This window comes from Bison bison, unplaced genomic scaffold (assembly GCF_000754665.1).
Source record: "Bison bison bison isolate TAMUID 2011002044 unplaced genomic scaffold, Bison_UMD1.0 scf7180017864353, whole genome shotgun sequence".
In the NCBI taxonomy this organism is placed as follows: Eukaryota; Metazoa; Chordata; class Mammalia; order Artiodactyla; family Bovidae; genus Bison; species Bison bison.
Window position 1 is genome coordinate 6,987,695 of NW_011494925.1, and position 16,814 is coordinate 7,004,508.

General features: G+C 49.0%; 1 protein-coding gene across 1 annotated transcript in view; it reads right to left on the reverse strand.

Moving 5' to 3' along the window:
- PARD6G (par-6 family cell polarity regulator gamma) overlaps window positions 1–16,814 on the reverse strand; it is an 80,432-nt gene that overhangs the window by 55,825 nt on the left and 7,793 nt on the right. The window lies entirely within an intron of this gene.

Here is a 16,814-nt window from a genome sequence, read left to right on the forward strand (position 1 = left end):
AGTAACAGTTAGAACTGGACATGGAACAACAGACTGGTTCCAAATAGGAAAAGGAGTACGTCAAGGCTGTATATTGTCACCCTGCTTATTTAACTTCTATGCAGAGTACATCATGAGAAACGCTGGGCTGGAAGAAGCACAAGCTGGAATTAAGATTGCCGGGAGAAATACCAATAACCTCAGATATGCAGAAGACACCACCCTTATGGCAGAAAGTGAAGAGGAACTAAAAGGCCTCTTGATGAAAGTGAAAGAGGAGAGTGAAAAAGTTGGCTTAAAGCTCAACATTCAGAAAACGAAGATCATGGCATCTGGGCCCATCACTTCATGGGAAATAGATGGGGAAACAGTGGAAACAGTGTCAGACTTTATTTTTTTGGGTTCCAAAATCACTGCAGGTGGTGATTGCAGCCATGAAATTAAAAGATGCTTACTTCTTGGAAGGAAAATTATGTCCAACCTAGATAGCATACTGAAAAGCAGAGACATTACTTTGCCAACAAAGATCTGTCTAGTCAAGGCTATGGTTTTTCCTGTGGTCATGTATGGATGTGAGAGTTGGGCTGTGAAGAAAGCTGAGCCCCGAAGAATTGATGCTTTTGAACTGTGCTGTTGGAGAAGACTCTTGAGAGTCCCTTGGACTGCAAGGACATCCAATAGTCCATTCTAAAGGAGATCAGCCCTGGGTGTTCTTTGGAAGGAATGATGCTGAAACTGAAACTCCACTACTTTGGCCACCTCATGCAAAGAGCTGACTCATTGGAAAAGACTGTGATGCTGGGAGGGATTGAGGGCAGGAGGAGAAGGGGACGACAGAGGATGAGATGGCTGGATGGCGTCACTGACTCCATGGACATGAGTTTGAGTGAACTCCGGGAGTTGGTGATGGACAGGGAGGCCTGACGTGCTGCAATTCAGTTCATTTCAGTTCAGTTCAGTCGCTCAGTCGTGTCCGACTCTTTGTGATCCCATGAATCGCAGCATGCCAGGCCTCCCTGTCCATCACCAACTCCCGGAGTTCACTCAAACTCATGTCCATGGAGTCAGTGATGCCATCCAGCCATCTCATCCTCTGTCGTCCCCTTCTCCTCCTGCCCCCAATCCCTCCCAGCATCAGAGTCTTTTCCAATGAGTCAACTCTTCTCATGAGGTGGCCAAAGTAGTGGAGTTTCAGCTTTAGCGTTATTCCTTCCAAAGAAATCCCAGGGCTCATCTCCTTCAGAATAGACTGGTTGGATCTCCTTGCAGTCCAAGGGACTCTCAAGAGTCTTCTCCAACACCACAGTTCAAAAGCATCAATTCTTCGGTGCTCAGCCTTCTTCACATTCCAGCTCTCACATCCATACATGACCACAGGAAAAACCATAGCCTTACCTTTCTTGGCAAAGTAATGTCTGTGCCTTTTTTTTTTTTTAAAGAGCTGACATTTATTAACATTTACTACATGCCATTTACTACACTGGTTATAGGACTCTTTGCGGGTGACCCCATGGACTACACAGTCCATGGAATTCTCCAGGCCAGAATACTGGAGTGGGTAGCCTTTCTCTTCTCCAGGGGATCTTCCCAACCCAGGGATCGAACCAAGGTCTCCCACATTGCAGGCAGATTCTTTACTAGCTGAGCCACAAGGGAAGCCCTGTCTGTGCTTTTGAATATGCTATCTAGGTTGGACATAACTTTCCTTCCAAGGAGTAAGTGTCTTTTAATTTCATGGCTGCAATCACCATCTGCAGTGATTTTGGAGCCCCAAAAAATAAAGTCTGACACTGTTTCCACTGTTTCATCATCTATTTCCCATGAAGTGATGGGACCGGATGCCATGATCTTTGTTTTCTGAATGTTGAGCTTTAAGCCAACTTTTTCACTCTCCACTTTCACTTTCATCAAGAGGCTTTTTAATTCCTCTTCACTTTCTGCGATAAGGGTGGTGTCATCTGCATATCATGGGGTCACAAAGCATGAGACACGACTGAGCGACTGAACTGAACTGAACTGAAACTAAAACTGGATCCTAGACATAAATGTGAGAACTAAAATTATAAACCTCTTAGAAGAATACATAGGATTAAATTCATTACTTTGGTTAGGCAATAATTTCTTCAACATGATACTAAGCATACGAAACAAAAGAAAAAAATTAGATAAATTGGCCTTCATCAAAACTGAAAACTTCTGTGAATCAGGAACATGAAAAGATAATCTACAGAATGGGAGGAAATTATCAAATTATATATATAATGGACTTGCACCAAAAATATATAAAGAACCCTTAAAACCCAATGACGACAAACAACCTTATTAAAAATGTGCGAAGGACTTGATAGACATTTCTCCAAGGAAGATATACACGTGGCGAATAAACACACGAAAAGATGTTCAACAGCATTAGTCATTAGGAAAACACAAATCAAAACTGGAATCAGCCACCATGTCGTCCACTGGCATGACTACGATCAAAGAGACAGGGGACAGGGCCTTCCCAGGCTGTCCAGTGGTCAAGATGTTATGCTTCCACTGCAGGGAGCACGGGTTCGATCCCTGGTCAGGGAAGTAAGATCCTATGTGCTATCTGATGTGGAAAAAAAGAGACAGAAATGACAATGTGTTGGTAAGAATGTGGAGGAATCTGGACTCTCTCATACATTTTCGTAGGAATAGAAAATATGTCTGTATTTTGGTGATCAGTTTGGCAGCTCCTAAAAATGTTGAACAAAGAATTGCCATATAGCCCAGAAATTTCACCCCTAGGCATGTACCCAGGATAAAGGAACACATAGGTCCACACAAAAACTCGTACAATAATAACAGCATTATTCAGAATAGCCAAAGAGTGAAAACTACTCAGTTGATGAATGGATAAACCAAAAGTCATACATACTCTTATTCCTGAATATTATTCATCCATGACAAGGAAAGAAGTATGACAAATTTGAACCTTGAAAACATTATCTTAATGAAAGACATGAGACACATCAGATCATATATTATATGATGCTATTTATATGAGATATACAGAATAGGCAAATTCATAAAGAGAGTAGAGTAGTGGTTTCTAGGGACTAGAAGTAGTAAGTAATTGAGAATGGCTGCTAATGGGTATGGGGTTTCTTTTTAGGCTGAAGAAAATGTTCTAAAATTAAATAATGGTAACGACTGCACAACTCTGAAAATACTGAAGTGAAGTGAAGTGAAGTCACTCAGTTGTGTCAGACTCTTTGCGACCCCGTGGACTGTAGCCTGCCAGGCTCCTCTGTCCATGGGATTCTCCAGGCAAGAATACTGGAGTGGGTTACCATTTCCTTCTCCAGGAGATCTTCCCCACCCAGGGATTGAACCCGGGTCTCCCGCATTGGAGGCAGACGCTTTAACTTCTGAGCCACCAGGGAAACCGAAAATACTAGACCCTACTGAATTTATACTTCAAAGGTACGAATTTTATTTCATATGAATTGTAGTTTATAGGGCTTTTTGACCTTTCACTTCAAAGAACAATTTTAAAAATTATGTATTTATTTATTGTTGGCTGTGCTGGGTCTTCGTTGTTGTTTGGGCTTTTCTCTAGTTGCAGCGAGCAGGGGCTACTCTCTAGTCGCGGAGCATGGGCTTCTCATTGTGGTGGCTTCTCTGTTGGGGAGTACGGGCTCTTGGTCTCTTGGGCTTCAGTAATTGTGGGGCGTGGGCTTAGTTGCTCTGCAGCATGTGGGATCTTCCTGGATTCGGGATGGAACCCACATCTCCTGCATTGACAGGCAGATTCTTTACCACTGAGCCACCAGGGAAGCCTAAGAATAATTTATTTTTAACAGCCAATTGAAGGCTTTTTGGAAGTTTGTGTTGAGAAATATGGAAACTCCGGAAGGTGGTGGCAGACTGGTTGGTGCGCATGGAGGCCCTGCTTTTGCTCCAGGCAGATGGAAAACACTAAGAGACTAAGGGTCCAGGCATCCCCCGTCAGCACATATCAGTTTAGACGATGAAGATGTATTAAGGACTCAGGGAAGCCCCCACTCCCATTACTGCTGGCCCTTGCAGAGGAGAACAGGATGTGAGACTTCATCAAAGCTGGAAGGGCAAGCTTTTCCAGTTTGAATTGGTCCAACAGTGTTGAACTGGTAGGGAAGACAGCGGCAGGCACTCTGAACAGGGTAGGACTTGCCTCCTTCACATGCCCATCTCCACCCTGACCCCAAACTGCAAACGGCCCTCAGGCCCTCTTGTCCAATGTAGAAGCTAAAACTTTATATGAATGATGCTTTTGGAGCCACAAGTCTCTGACAATACAAATGTATTTTCATCATCCAAAGTCACGTCACTCTATGGTTCATTCATTACCACTACCATAATTATCTCTTACTTTCCAGGTTAACAATGTAAACTTTTCTTTTTCTTGAGACCTGAGGAGTTCTCTCTACAGTTATCCATATGTTTAAACAAATCCCTTTTGTATGGAAACATTTAGTTCAGCACATGCCAGGCTCATTTGGTATGCACTGCAAGTCTTGCTGGCTGTCTTCATGCCCACAACTAAACCATAAGTTCCCCCTAGAAGTGCACTTCTGAACTCCTATGCTGAGGGGTTCAGAGAGAGATCTGCCCAGAGCCATCGAGCTGCTGGATTCCAGGTTGGAAACAGACTCCGTCTCCTCTGGTCCTGTGTTCCGTCTGCAGCACTAAGCTACTGCCACTTCAAACCAACCAAAAAGCTCATTCTTTTTACAACTGAAATCATGGTCTCCAGGTTTCATCTTAAAGTCACTTAGCTACTTTCACTTAAAAACTCTAGCATGTTTTTGATGATTAAGATGCACTTCTGGCTTAATACCGGAATACCATTCCCAAAGAAACCTAGTCTGAGTAAAGCACCCTCCTGCTGATCTAACATCAGTGGAGGGAGAGGAAAATTATAAGTGGTATTGTCTTCTCACCTCGGGCCTTCATGCTGTTGTCTTTCTGTCTGGGGAGGGCTCCTATACCTGACCCCATGTGGTGTCCCTCGGTGGCCCCAGGGTCACTGTTTCCATCACGTGGGGAGAGGCTGTGAGAGGTGACGGTGCACAAGGGGCTGTGTCTCTGACAGCTCTTTGTGGGCAGGAAGCACACCACATTCTTGTAGCTTTCAAGCTGCCCCGTCCTTGATCCCCGATATAGGTAACTGATATCCAGAGATGTTTCTGGTCACTCTCTGCGACTGTATCTGACTCAACCACTCCCAACCCCCAGCTCACCTTCCCTTTCAGGTTGCTGCTGCTGCTGCTAAGTCGCTTCAGTCATGTCCGACTCTGTGCGACCCCATAGACCGCAGCCCACCAGTCTCCCCTGTCCCTGGGATTCTTCAGGCAAGAACTCTGGAGTGGGTTGCCATTTCCTTCTCCAATGCATGAAAGTGAAAAGTGAAAAGTGAAGTCGCTCAGTCATGTCTGACTCTTTGTGACCCCATGGACTGCAGACCATCAGGCTCCTCCATCCATGGGATTTTCCAGGCAAGAGTACTGGAGTGGGGTGCCATCGCCTTCTCCGCCCTTTCACGCCCTTTCATCACCTTCTCCCCCCTTTTTTCATAAAAAAAGGGGGAACTGAACTTTAAGGACAAAGGTCTGCAACTCTGAATGTCTATCCTCCTTCATCATTTCCTTAAAATACTCTTAAAAAAACCCACAACAACATTCTTTTCCCTCCTGCGTACACAGCTCATGGTAATCTTCACCTTGGAGGCAGTCCACAGAGCTGACTACTTGTGCCCGTGAACACAGTCACTCTGGAGAAAGCAGCAAGATTCATGATGGACAGAAAAGAAGGAGGGAAATCAAGGTCCATTGTGTGGTGTGACACTGAAGTGCCCTGGGAGCCCAGGGCTCACTGTCCTGCAGCCATCCCAGCCCCACCTGGGCAGACCCAGTGACTAAAGCTCTGCATGGGAGAGAGGACACTCCTCAATCTTCTCCAACATGTTTTTTTTTTTTTTTTTTTTTAAAGAAAAAGTAGGATCACAGAGCCTGGTATATTTTTCTTTATGGTGTGAATGGAATAGAACCACACAGCTCAAAATTCAAAAGGTATTCAGTGAACAGTCTCCACAGGAACCAATGATTTCAGTCCTCTATTCCTTCAAAAGGCATCTCGTGCACGTGAGAGCAATATCTGTGACCTCGTCTCTGACAAGCAGCACGCTGTCCACACTGGTCTACTCTGATTTTTTTTCACTTATCTGCTCTACTTGAAAAACATTCTTTTGCTGGATGTTTATAGTCCTAGGAGGTAGGTAGGTATCTTGAACTTACAGGTGCTCCTGAACATGAGAAAGGTCAAGTCGTCTGGCTCCTGTCTTGTAAGTGCCACAAGGGACATCCTGTTACTACGATAGCAGTACTTTCCTTGGAAAACCCTTCAGGGCTAGACTCTTCCAGTGATCCTGAAACTGCCCCAGTCTTGAGGGACCCAGAAGAATCCTAGACATTCCAATATCCACCGACTGCTCCCTGGCAGGAGCCTGGGGCTGAAGCACCCAGGATTCCTCAGCTTGTTCTGTCGTGAAATGTTGTGTTTATCGTGAACATACATACTCAGGGCATCGAGGGAGCTATTGTGTTCTTTCACAGACGAACGACCCCTTGTAATTAAAGTCTGTCTTACAACGTGAAGTTAAAAGGAAGCCCACACATTACTCACCTTCCCAGCTCCACAGTGTAGATAGAAACCCAGCCAAGCACTCCGGACCTTGCAGCAGAGGCCCCGCCCCCACACAAGGCCCCGCCCACCGAGGCCCCACCCCGAAGCCCCACCCATACCAAGGCACCACCCCAGGCCTCTCAGGCGAAAGCAATCACAGGACATCAGAAGCACAGGTAGATTCGGATGGAAAATCATCATCAAAATATGCACAAAGGTGAAAAGTGGAAACTGTAAAAGCTCATCAAACAGATGAAGCATGCTCCCAGGATGAAGCCAACAGAAGTGCTGTATTAGAAAGGGTTGAAGGACTCAAGGAAGCCTTTACAATATGGAAAGTGAGAGAAAACACAACCCAAGGGTAAGTTTCCAATGTGACCCAATCAGATCGAAAAATATTGTACTCGGGCTGAACACAGAACAAAGCAGCAAGGCCCAGCCCCAGGCCTGGACTCCTGCCTGTGCCACGTTCCAACTCCTGCAACATCTCGAACCTGCTGGAGACGTATGACCTTAGGCCCCAGGTCTAGGGATTCAGAATCTGCAGTCTAACAAGATCCCCAGGGACTTTTCAAGTCCAAAAAGCTGTGTCATGAACATCCCAGTAAGCACCTTGCTAGTTACTGTTATAGGCTAGTTTTTAGTACCCATTCAGATTGTACTGAATGCCCAGTACGGCCCTGGGCTAGTGTTGAGTGTCTTCACAAGGCTGACGGTTTGTTTGAGAGCCCATTGTTGAGATGTTGAACAGTAATCGCATGTGCAAACGTGTAAGGACAAACTGAGAAAAGTACACAAAGACGCTGTATGACAGACGTAGGCCCTGGTTTAAACTGAGCCTATCAGGAAAGCAGTAATCAGATGAAGAGAGGGCCAGAGCGCACCCCACACCATGGCCCGGGACCAGGGCGGGCAGGACCTTACTGCGTGCCAGAGGCTACAGGGCAGCCCCGTGGGCTGTGATGCCTCACGTCCTGCTTGCTTTTCATCAAGGTGGGTCCTGGAGTCACAATCAACACAATACATCCAACCGCGAAGGAGAACGAACACATCAGGGCCACTTCAGGACAGGGCCAAGGAGCATGCGCACACACGCATGCTGTGTAAGAAAATCATGCAGAGACGTCCATTTTTGGGACGATCAGGCAGCACAGGCTGCCAACCTCACGAGGCATCTGCCAGAGCGTGGGACCTGCCAGGGGGTGACCTCCGGGGCGGACACGTCGGGACAGTTTAAAATCAGGCCACAGACCTGTGAGTCAGATGGGGTGGAGCGGACAGCCGAGCCTGGCCCCTTGCTGTGCCGCGTCCACCCACCTCAATCCGGAGCAGTGATGGCGTAGCTGTCAGCACCTGCAGAACTGCTCAGACAAGCAGCGGCTCCTGCGTGAGGCTGCCAAGCAGCTGCCGGGGGCTGAGTGAGCCCTGCGTGTGCTCCACACGGTGTGCTGTCCAGGTCACAAGTGTGATCTGCACCTATGGACCCAGGACTGCTGAATGTAGGAGTGGGGCAGGGCCGAGAAGGGAGCAGAGAGATCTCGGGACACGGCTGTGGTCCCGACGGTGGGAGAGAAGGTGTGGTCGGGGCCAAGCTCTCCTCACAGCACCCCAGAGGTGTCGCTGTTCCCATTTTACAGACCAGGAAGCTGAGACCCAGAAGGTTCAACAACTGTGCACAGGCACAAGGCTGCTAGCAAAGAAAGGACCTGAGGCTGACACAGGAGAGGGTCTAGAAGAGGTCCAAGGGGCGCCAGTGGGGGCGTGAGAATTCCAAGAGAAGGCGACGCCCCATGTGGGAGGGCCGACACCCAGGCCAGCTGGCAGCCTGGACAAAGGGGGCCATGGTGGGCAGGAGAAGCCTTCAGAATTTTTATTTATTCCAAATTTATTCCAATTCCAATTTATTCCAATAATTTTTATTTATTCCAATTTTTATTTATTCACTATAAATTAGTGAATTTTACATTGTGATAGCTGATTCATGACTAAGTTTAGAAAATGAAGCTAAATCCCTCGTGTCTGTCTGGGTATATGTATGTCTCAGTATGTGTCTTTGGATAATATTGCTATGGTTAATTTGTAAATGAGCTCTATTTAATTGGCTTGAAGAAAAGTAAGTGCTTACAAATCAAACAATTCTAAATATAAGAGAAGTTAAGTGAATTTCAGGTTCACTTGAACTGGGAAATAGTATTAAATTGATACCTGGTATTCTCTTACAAACTTATCAACAAGAAAAGTAACTCAATGTTACTCAAGATCCCCCTGAGGAGGGCATGGCAGCCCTCAGTATTCTTGCCTGGAGAATTCCATGGACAGAGGAGCCTGGTGGGTTACAGTCTACAGAGTTGCAAAGAATTGGATACAGCTGAAGTAACTTAGCACACATGGTGGGCGGAATACCACAGACCAGAACCAGCTGCTCTAGAAGCTGAGGTAAAGGTGCAGGGAGCTAACGGGCTGGAGGGTCCACCTGGGCCAGAGTGTGGAGGTCAGTGCCAGGCTGCTCACCCGTCTCTCCTTCATAGCACTTCCCCGGAACAGAAATGCAGAAATGCACTCAGGCAGAGGCCTGGAGCCCCAGCCCGAGTAGGGAAGCAAGGTCACATCCGGACCTGAGCTCAGGAAAAGCGCCTGGAAAAGAGGCAGTGTCCAGGGACGGGATGGGCTGAGGGGACGCTGCCTGGGTCAGTGGTGTCTTAGCAGGCAGAAGGCAGAGGCATCAAGAGGCAAGGCCCTGGATGGAGACCTAGGTTCAAACTCCTGACTCACCTTGAACTGGCTGGTGACTCTGGATCATTTAAACTTCTCCAAGCATATTTCCTCCTTTGTAAAAGAAGGACACAATATATTCCCCAGAGGGCTGTTGTGAGTCCTGAATCAAATCCGTGTCTTGAGTGAGAGTCCATCGAACAGCAGCTTGCACTTGATCACTTTGTTCCAGAGCTTGTGCTCTTCTTGGCCAAGCGCACATGGAAAAGGTGTACAGGGCACATCAGGCTTCCACACGCACCCCAGGGCTGCCAGATCCCTTCTCAAACACCCAGACTTGCAAGCACCACACAGTGAGACCTCTGCCCGTGTGGTTTATAAAAGACAGAGCAGGAAGCATGCTCCTACAGGAGCACACCCCTCTTCAGTTAAGCCACCTTCCTAATTTCTGAATACGAGTCATGACTTTTTTAGGCCCTGTCCCTTCCATCACTGGCAGTTATTTTTCAGGTTTTTTTTTTTTTTTTTCACAAGGAAACCACTTTTTTATTACTCTGTGAGAGAAAAGTGGTGCTCAGGAGCATGACCTTAACCCTGATCTCTAGACGGGGACTCAGAGCTGAGCTGAGCAGAAGCTGCCCATCCCAGCCTTGCAGCCCAAGGGGCCTCTGCTCGGTCACTGCTGACACTCTGAGCACAGCTGCAGAGGGAGGCTCTGCCTGCAGCACCCCTTCCGCCCCCAGCAGATTGCACACAGGCCAAAGTGCATGGGGCGGCCTCAGAGAGGGGGATTCTCAGGACACAGGAGGGATACTGAAGAGGCAGTGCAGCCCTGAGCCATGTCCTGGAGGGGCTGGGGAGGGAGAGAGAGCGATACATGCTGTGGCTGCGGAGCAGTCCAGACCAGGTAGGTGTTGTCCGTTTTCCATGAGGTGGAATCAGGGGATAATGAGAACCAGGTGAGAAGCAGGATGGCAGAGCAATGGAAGGTTGCTGGGGCCTTGTTTGGGGCGAGTTAGCAGCCTGGTCCAGACCCCAGATCTTCCTCTCTGCAGCCCACAGGTATGGTGTCATGAGCATCACGGAAGCACCTGAGCTGAGTGCCCAGTAGAAGGGCTGGCACAGAGCCGATGCTCTAAGAAAGGACATTGTAACCCCAAGCTGAGAGAAGGACTCAGGTGATGTGACCAGGTGGCAACTGCTCCTACCAGTTGCCTAGGGCAGGGAGGGAGCCCAGAGACTGTGGCCCCCCAGAATTCTTTCCCAGGAAGAACCTAGGGCAGGGAGGGAGCCCAGAGACTGTGGCCCCCCAGAATGCTTTCCCAGGAAGAACCACAGGGCAACCTCAACAGTGCACGTTGGCTTACTCTCCAGGGCCAGGTGCTAACCCTCTTCCGACGAATGGCTGTGACTGGGTGGTGGAGAAGAGGCATTGTGAGGAGACAGACAACACCTACCTGGTGTGGATGCTTGCGTGTGTCGCTCTCCCTCCCTCCCCAGCCCCTCCCGGACCCTCAGCTCACCACTGACAAGCAGTGGGTCACATTCCTGGAAAACTGTTCCCAGTTTGCGGTGGGGGAGCGCAGTGACTCCAGCTCCAGGTGAACAGGGACAAAGCTGCTCCAGGGCAGCTCCTCTCCTGAGGGTGGAGCGCAGCTGCCCCAACATACCATTTCTCACAAGAGCATTCTGACCTGTGGAGCCTCGGCATCACCTTCTGGCAAAAGGAGCGCGTTCCTGTGAAGGTTGGGGGCCCTGCTCATCCCTGCAGCTGCTGCCAGAGCCAGGGGCTCCTCCTCCATGAGAGGGGCCACACTACAGGCAGAGTATTTGTTTTGTCCCATAGCAACACCCCGTTATTATTCCAGACCGGTGAGGGAAGCAAGGTCATGATGTGTGGGCGGGGAGCCAGTGGCTCAGGCCCCCGAGCCACAGAAAACAGGATGCGAACAGTACTTTAGTCTCCCAGTTCCTCTAGCACAGCATGTAAAGATGACAGCTTTAGCGGCCTGCGTGGTTTTCTTCCATGGCCCTTACCCAGGGCCCATGCACAACAGCACACCTCCCAGGAGAGGCCATCTGGGGGGGCTTTCTGGGCCTGTGCATCAGCCCCCGCGTCCTGTCTCGGAAGCAAAGGCGCAGAGAGATAAGCTCTGCAGACCGATGAACACACAGTCCAGCTTTCGACAGACACACTGATGTGATGAAGTGGAAAATAAACATACCCGATCACTAGGCAGGGCTTTTAGGAGGAACACAGAAATTCCCAAAGGCAAAGGATGTGACTCACCAACACCCTCAGGTGTGCGAGTGGGAAGCTGCAGGAAGACACAGGCAAACCCCAGGTGAAGGCCACCTGAAGTGCGTGGCCCCACAGCCCACCACCGTCAAGGCTGCTGTGGGGTCTTCATTCCACACGTGAAAGACAACTTTCAAAAGGACAGCTGTTCACCTCCATCGAAGACACTGTGGGACGTGCTGTCCTGGACCCACTGAGCAGCATCAGGCCCGACCCTGTTCACCTGGTGTCTCAGCCCCCCAGGAGGGCTGCAGCGGGTAACGGAACGCACAGGATGGCATGAAAGCTGTGAGTCAAAGTGCAGAATTAGAGGAAGGGCTAGGAAAGCCTTTCAACTCAGTAAACAAATCCCTGATTTGTTTTGATTTAGTAATCGACAAGTAATTAATAAGCCATGGTTCAAGGCCTTCAGGAACTCCTGAACCCTCAGACCTCCGACAGCAGCTGCTCCACCCCGGTCCACTCAAGTCCAGGGCTGGGGTCTGTACACGGCTCCGGGACAGCACACTGGGCTGGGAGGAGGCTGATCAGGGCTACGCCCAGCCAGCTCACAGCAGCATCGAGAACCACTAGTGGAATCCAAGAGTGTGTTGAAGAGGAGCCCAAAGGAGGCTTTGCGCCCCTGAATCTCCATCCATACAGACAGATGCATAAGGAATACTCTGAATCCATTAAAAAAACTGATCTCCAGACGCACACAACATGGATGGACCCTCTGGACGCAGAGTGCACTGTGACATTGAATCTGAGCACCAGCATGCTCACCCTGGTGACAGAGCCCTGACAGCAGTTACGCTGGGGGTGGGTGCTGACGTGGAGGGACCTTCTCAAACGCTGGAATGTTGCACACTTACTGTGATGTGCACAGTGCTCACCAGGTGTGCAAACATGTAAAATTTCATCAGACTGCACGCCTGAGATTAGTGTGTTTTACTGCCATGCCCAGCTTCCCTGGTGGCTCAGATGGTAAAGAATCCATCTGCAATGTAGGAGACTGGGGTTTGATCCTTGGGTTAGGAAGGCCCCCTGGTGAAGGAAATGGCTACCCACTCCAGTATCTTGCCTGGAGAATCCCATGGACGGAGGAGCCTGGTGAGTGAGCTACAGTCCATAGGGTTGCAAAGAGTTGGACATGACTGAGCCACTAACACACACACACACACACACACACACACACTGTCACGCACACTGAACTCCACACAGGAATGACTCCGGTGTCACATGTGAACAGGTCCCTGAAAGGCAGCAGTCTCAGCCTCAAGGTACGGCAGAGCTTTCTGGGCAAGTGCAGGAGAGGATCTTTTTCCTGGGGATGGTCTTGATTCCTGTCTCCTGTACAATGTCACGAACCTCCATCTATAGTTCATCAGACACTCTGTCTATCAGATCTAGTCCCTTAAATCTATTTCTCACTTCCACTGTATAATCATAAGGGATTTGATTTAGGTCATACCTGAACGGTCTAGTGGTTTTCCCCACTTTCTTCAATTTAAGTCTGAATTTGGCAACAAGGAGTTCATGATCTGAGCCACAGTCAGCTCCCGGTCTTGTTTTTGCTGACTGTATAGAACTTCTCCATCTTTGGCTGCAAAGAATATAATCAATTTGATTTCGGTGTTGGCCATCTGGTGATGTCCATGTGTAGAGTCTTCTCTTGTGTTGCTGGAAGAGAGTGTTTGACATGACCAGTGTGTTCTCTTGGCAAAACTCTATTAGCCATCACTTCATGGCAAATAGATGGAGAAACAGTGGAAACAGTGGCTGACTTTATTTTTGGGGGCTCCAAAATCACTGCAGATGGTGACTTTAGCCATGAAATTAAAAGACACTTACTCCTTGGAAGGAAAGGTATGATCAACCTAGACAGCATATTAAAAAGCAGAGACATTACTTTGCCAACAAAGGTCCATCCAGTCAAGGCTATGGTTTTTCCAGTAGTCATGTATGGATGTGAGAGTTGGACTATAAAGAAAGCTGAGCACTGAAGAATTGATGCTTTTGATCTGCAGTGTTGGAGAAGACTGTTGACAGTCCCTTGGACTGCAAGGAGATCCAACCAGTTCATCCTAAAGATCAGTCCTGAGTATTCATTGGAAGGACTGATGTTGACACTGAAACTCCAATACTTTGGGCACCTGATGCGAAGAGCTGACTCATTTGAAAAGACCCTGATGCTGGGAAAGATTGAGGGCAGGAGGAGAAGGGGATGACAGAGGATGAGATGGTTGGATGGCATCACCAACTCAATGGACATGGGTTTGGGTAGACTCCGGGAGTTGGTGATGGACAGGGAGGTGTGGGGTGCTGCAGTCCATGAGGTCACAAAGAGTCAGACACAACTGAGCGACTGAACTGAACTGAACTGAACTGCAGGAGAGGATCAGGTGCAAGGGCAGCCTATGGACCCAGGGAGGCCAACAAACGAAGAATTAACAGGGATGAGCAGTGCAGAAGGGTCCAGGTGGTTTTTGAATTCTTTAAGCAGCAACATTTTTTTTTTTACTTTCCTCAAGTAAAATTCAGGGAAGGCAATGGCATCCCACTCCAGTATTCTTGCCTGAAAAATCCCATGGACGGAGGAGCCTGGTAGGCTGCAGTCCATGGGATCTCGAAGAGTCGGACATGACTGAGTGACTTCACTTTCACTTTTCACTTTCATGCATTGGAGAAGGAAATGGCAACCCACTCTAGTGTTCTTGCCTGGAGAATCCCAGGCATGGAGGAGCCTGGTGGGCTGCGGTCTATGGACTCCCGTTTATGGGGTCGCACAGAGTTGGACATAACTGAAGCAACTTGGCAGCAGCAAGTAAAATGCTACACACTTTCTCCAAAATATAGAGCAGATGCTCTGGCTTGGGATGGTGAAAGGAGCCATTCCCTTGTCTCCTCTGCCAACAAGCATCTTCACAGAGCCCCAGAGGAACACAGCCTTTGGAAGTCAGAGAGCTGGACGGTGGGGTGTGGGACACACCTCCCGGAGCCCAGGAACCAGAGGAGAACTGAATGAGGGGACTGGGGAAAGGTTTCAAAGGTCACTGATGCCCCAGCTGTAACAGTGAGTGCCCAGTCCTGCCCCACCCAGTCCTGTGGGTAACAGGGCAGCTCTGAAGGAGGTAGGGAGGCCGGTGCCATCTCTAGGGAAGGGGTATGAGCACTGCATAGAGAGATGCGTGGGGCTGGCTCTGAGGAGGTGCCCTGAGCCCCCGAAGCTGTCAGCCTAGAGTCTAGCACTAAGGAAATTAGGTGACACTATCAACGTGGACTTGAAAAAATAATTTTATCGATTTAATTGGCTGTGCTGGGTCTTCATTTCTGCGTGAGCTCTCTCTAGTTGTGGTGAGCAGGGGCTACTCTTTAGTTGTGGGGCACGGGCTGCTCACTGCGGGGGCTTCTCTGGTTGCGGCTCCCGGGCTCTAGAGTGCAGGATCGGTAGTTGTGGCACATGGGCTTAGTTTCTCCGGCCTGTGGGATCTCCCTGGACCAGGGATCGAGCCTGTGTCTCCTGCATCGGCAGGCAGATTCTTTTCCACCTGAGTCACCAAGGAAGCCCCCAATGTGGACTTTTAAATCAGCTTCCTTTGGACTTCCAAAGCTTCTCTTTTCTGTTTAGCTCATCTTGTACTGCTTCTTTCCCTTCCCTCCATGGCACTAGTGGGGAGGGGACAAGGCCCCTGAGCCCTCTCAGAGATGCCCTGGGGCTAAGTCAATTAGTGAATCCAACTTTGGTCACCTTCCTGAAAAAGCAGTTCCTTTCTAAAGTACCCTAAAAGACCACTGCTGAACTAGCCATTGTTGTTCAGTCTCTATGTCATGTCCGACTCTTTGAGGCCCCATGGGCTGCAGCATGCCAGGCTCCCCTGTTCTTCACTATCTCCTGCACTAGTAGCTATCTGGAAAACCTGTTCCTCATCTGAATTTAACTCAAGTGACATTTACTGGGCACCTACTTCATGCAAAGCCCTGCTGGTCACTTCAGATACTGAATCTTTCCTTGGAGTATACTACTGAGAAATGCAGGGCTGGGAGACAACTAGAGTCCCCAGGTGAGGAAAACTGGAGACTGGAGGAGCCCAGCTGCTCCTGGAAGCAAGGAGGGGAGAGGGCGCTCTGCCTCAGCTCCAAGCGGCCCGCGCAGGTGCCGCTGCCGCTGGTTCCAGAGAAGCTGAGAGCAGCTCCTGGAGGCCCGAGCACCACGACTGCTCCTGCTGTGCGGGCGGGCAGCAGGGGGATTGGAGACCTCAGCCTCCAGCTGTGACCCTGTGGCTCTGGCGATACTTTGGGCATCAGGATAAAGGACCCTCATGCCCCCCCACTGCCTACACACAACTGGATCTTCGTTGGGCCATTTGCTTTTAAGCTGGGGATAGTGGCTATCTTGGTTACCTTTGTACCCCAGCATGAACCCCATGCCTCACATACAGTAGGTGCTCAGTAAATGAATACATGAGTGGATGGTAGACTTCTAAGAATACCTCCTGGAGAGTGTACTTCCCTTGAGGCCACACAGCTAAAACCTGCTGCAGGGATGGAAGCAAAATAGAACTTCCTTCCTCAGAGCACCAGGCCTAACCCTTCCAAACTCCGGATCGAGAGAGCCCAAGGGGTCTGTTTCATTCTATGTGGGGATACCTGTGTCAGTATCTGGACCGGACTTGAGGGCTTGTCGGAGGAGGCGGGGCAGGAACCCTCCTTCACTAGGGCCACAGACAGTGCATAGTAGAGACTGGAGTCTGGAGCCGAACAGCCTGAGTTCTCTGACCTGGGCCAGCTGAGTGGACCCCCCCGGACTTTTCCGTGTATAATGGGGGTGATAATAGAACCTATCTGGCAAGGTTGTGATGGAGAGTAATGAATTTTTATTTGCAACTAAAATGTATTTATGAATATATATGTATGTGGTTAAACTTATTTTAATGCTTCTGGGACTTCTCTCATGGTCCAGTGGCTAAGACTCCGTGCTTCCAATGGAGGGGGCCCGGGTTCAATCCCTGATTAGGGAACTAGATCCCACATGTTATAACTAAAAGATCTTTCACAGTGCAACTAACACCTGGTGTAGGAAAATTAAAAAACATATATATATTATATATATATATACTATACACACACACACACACACACACACACTAAGTTC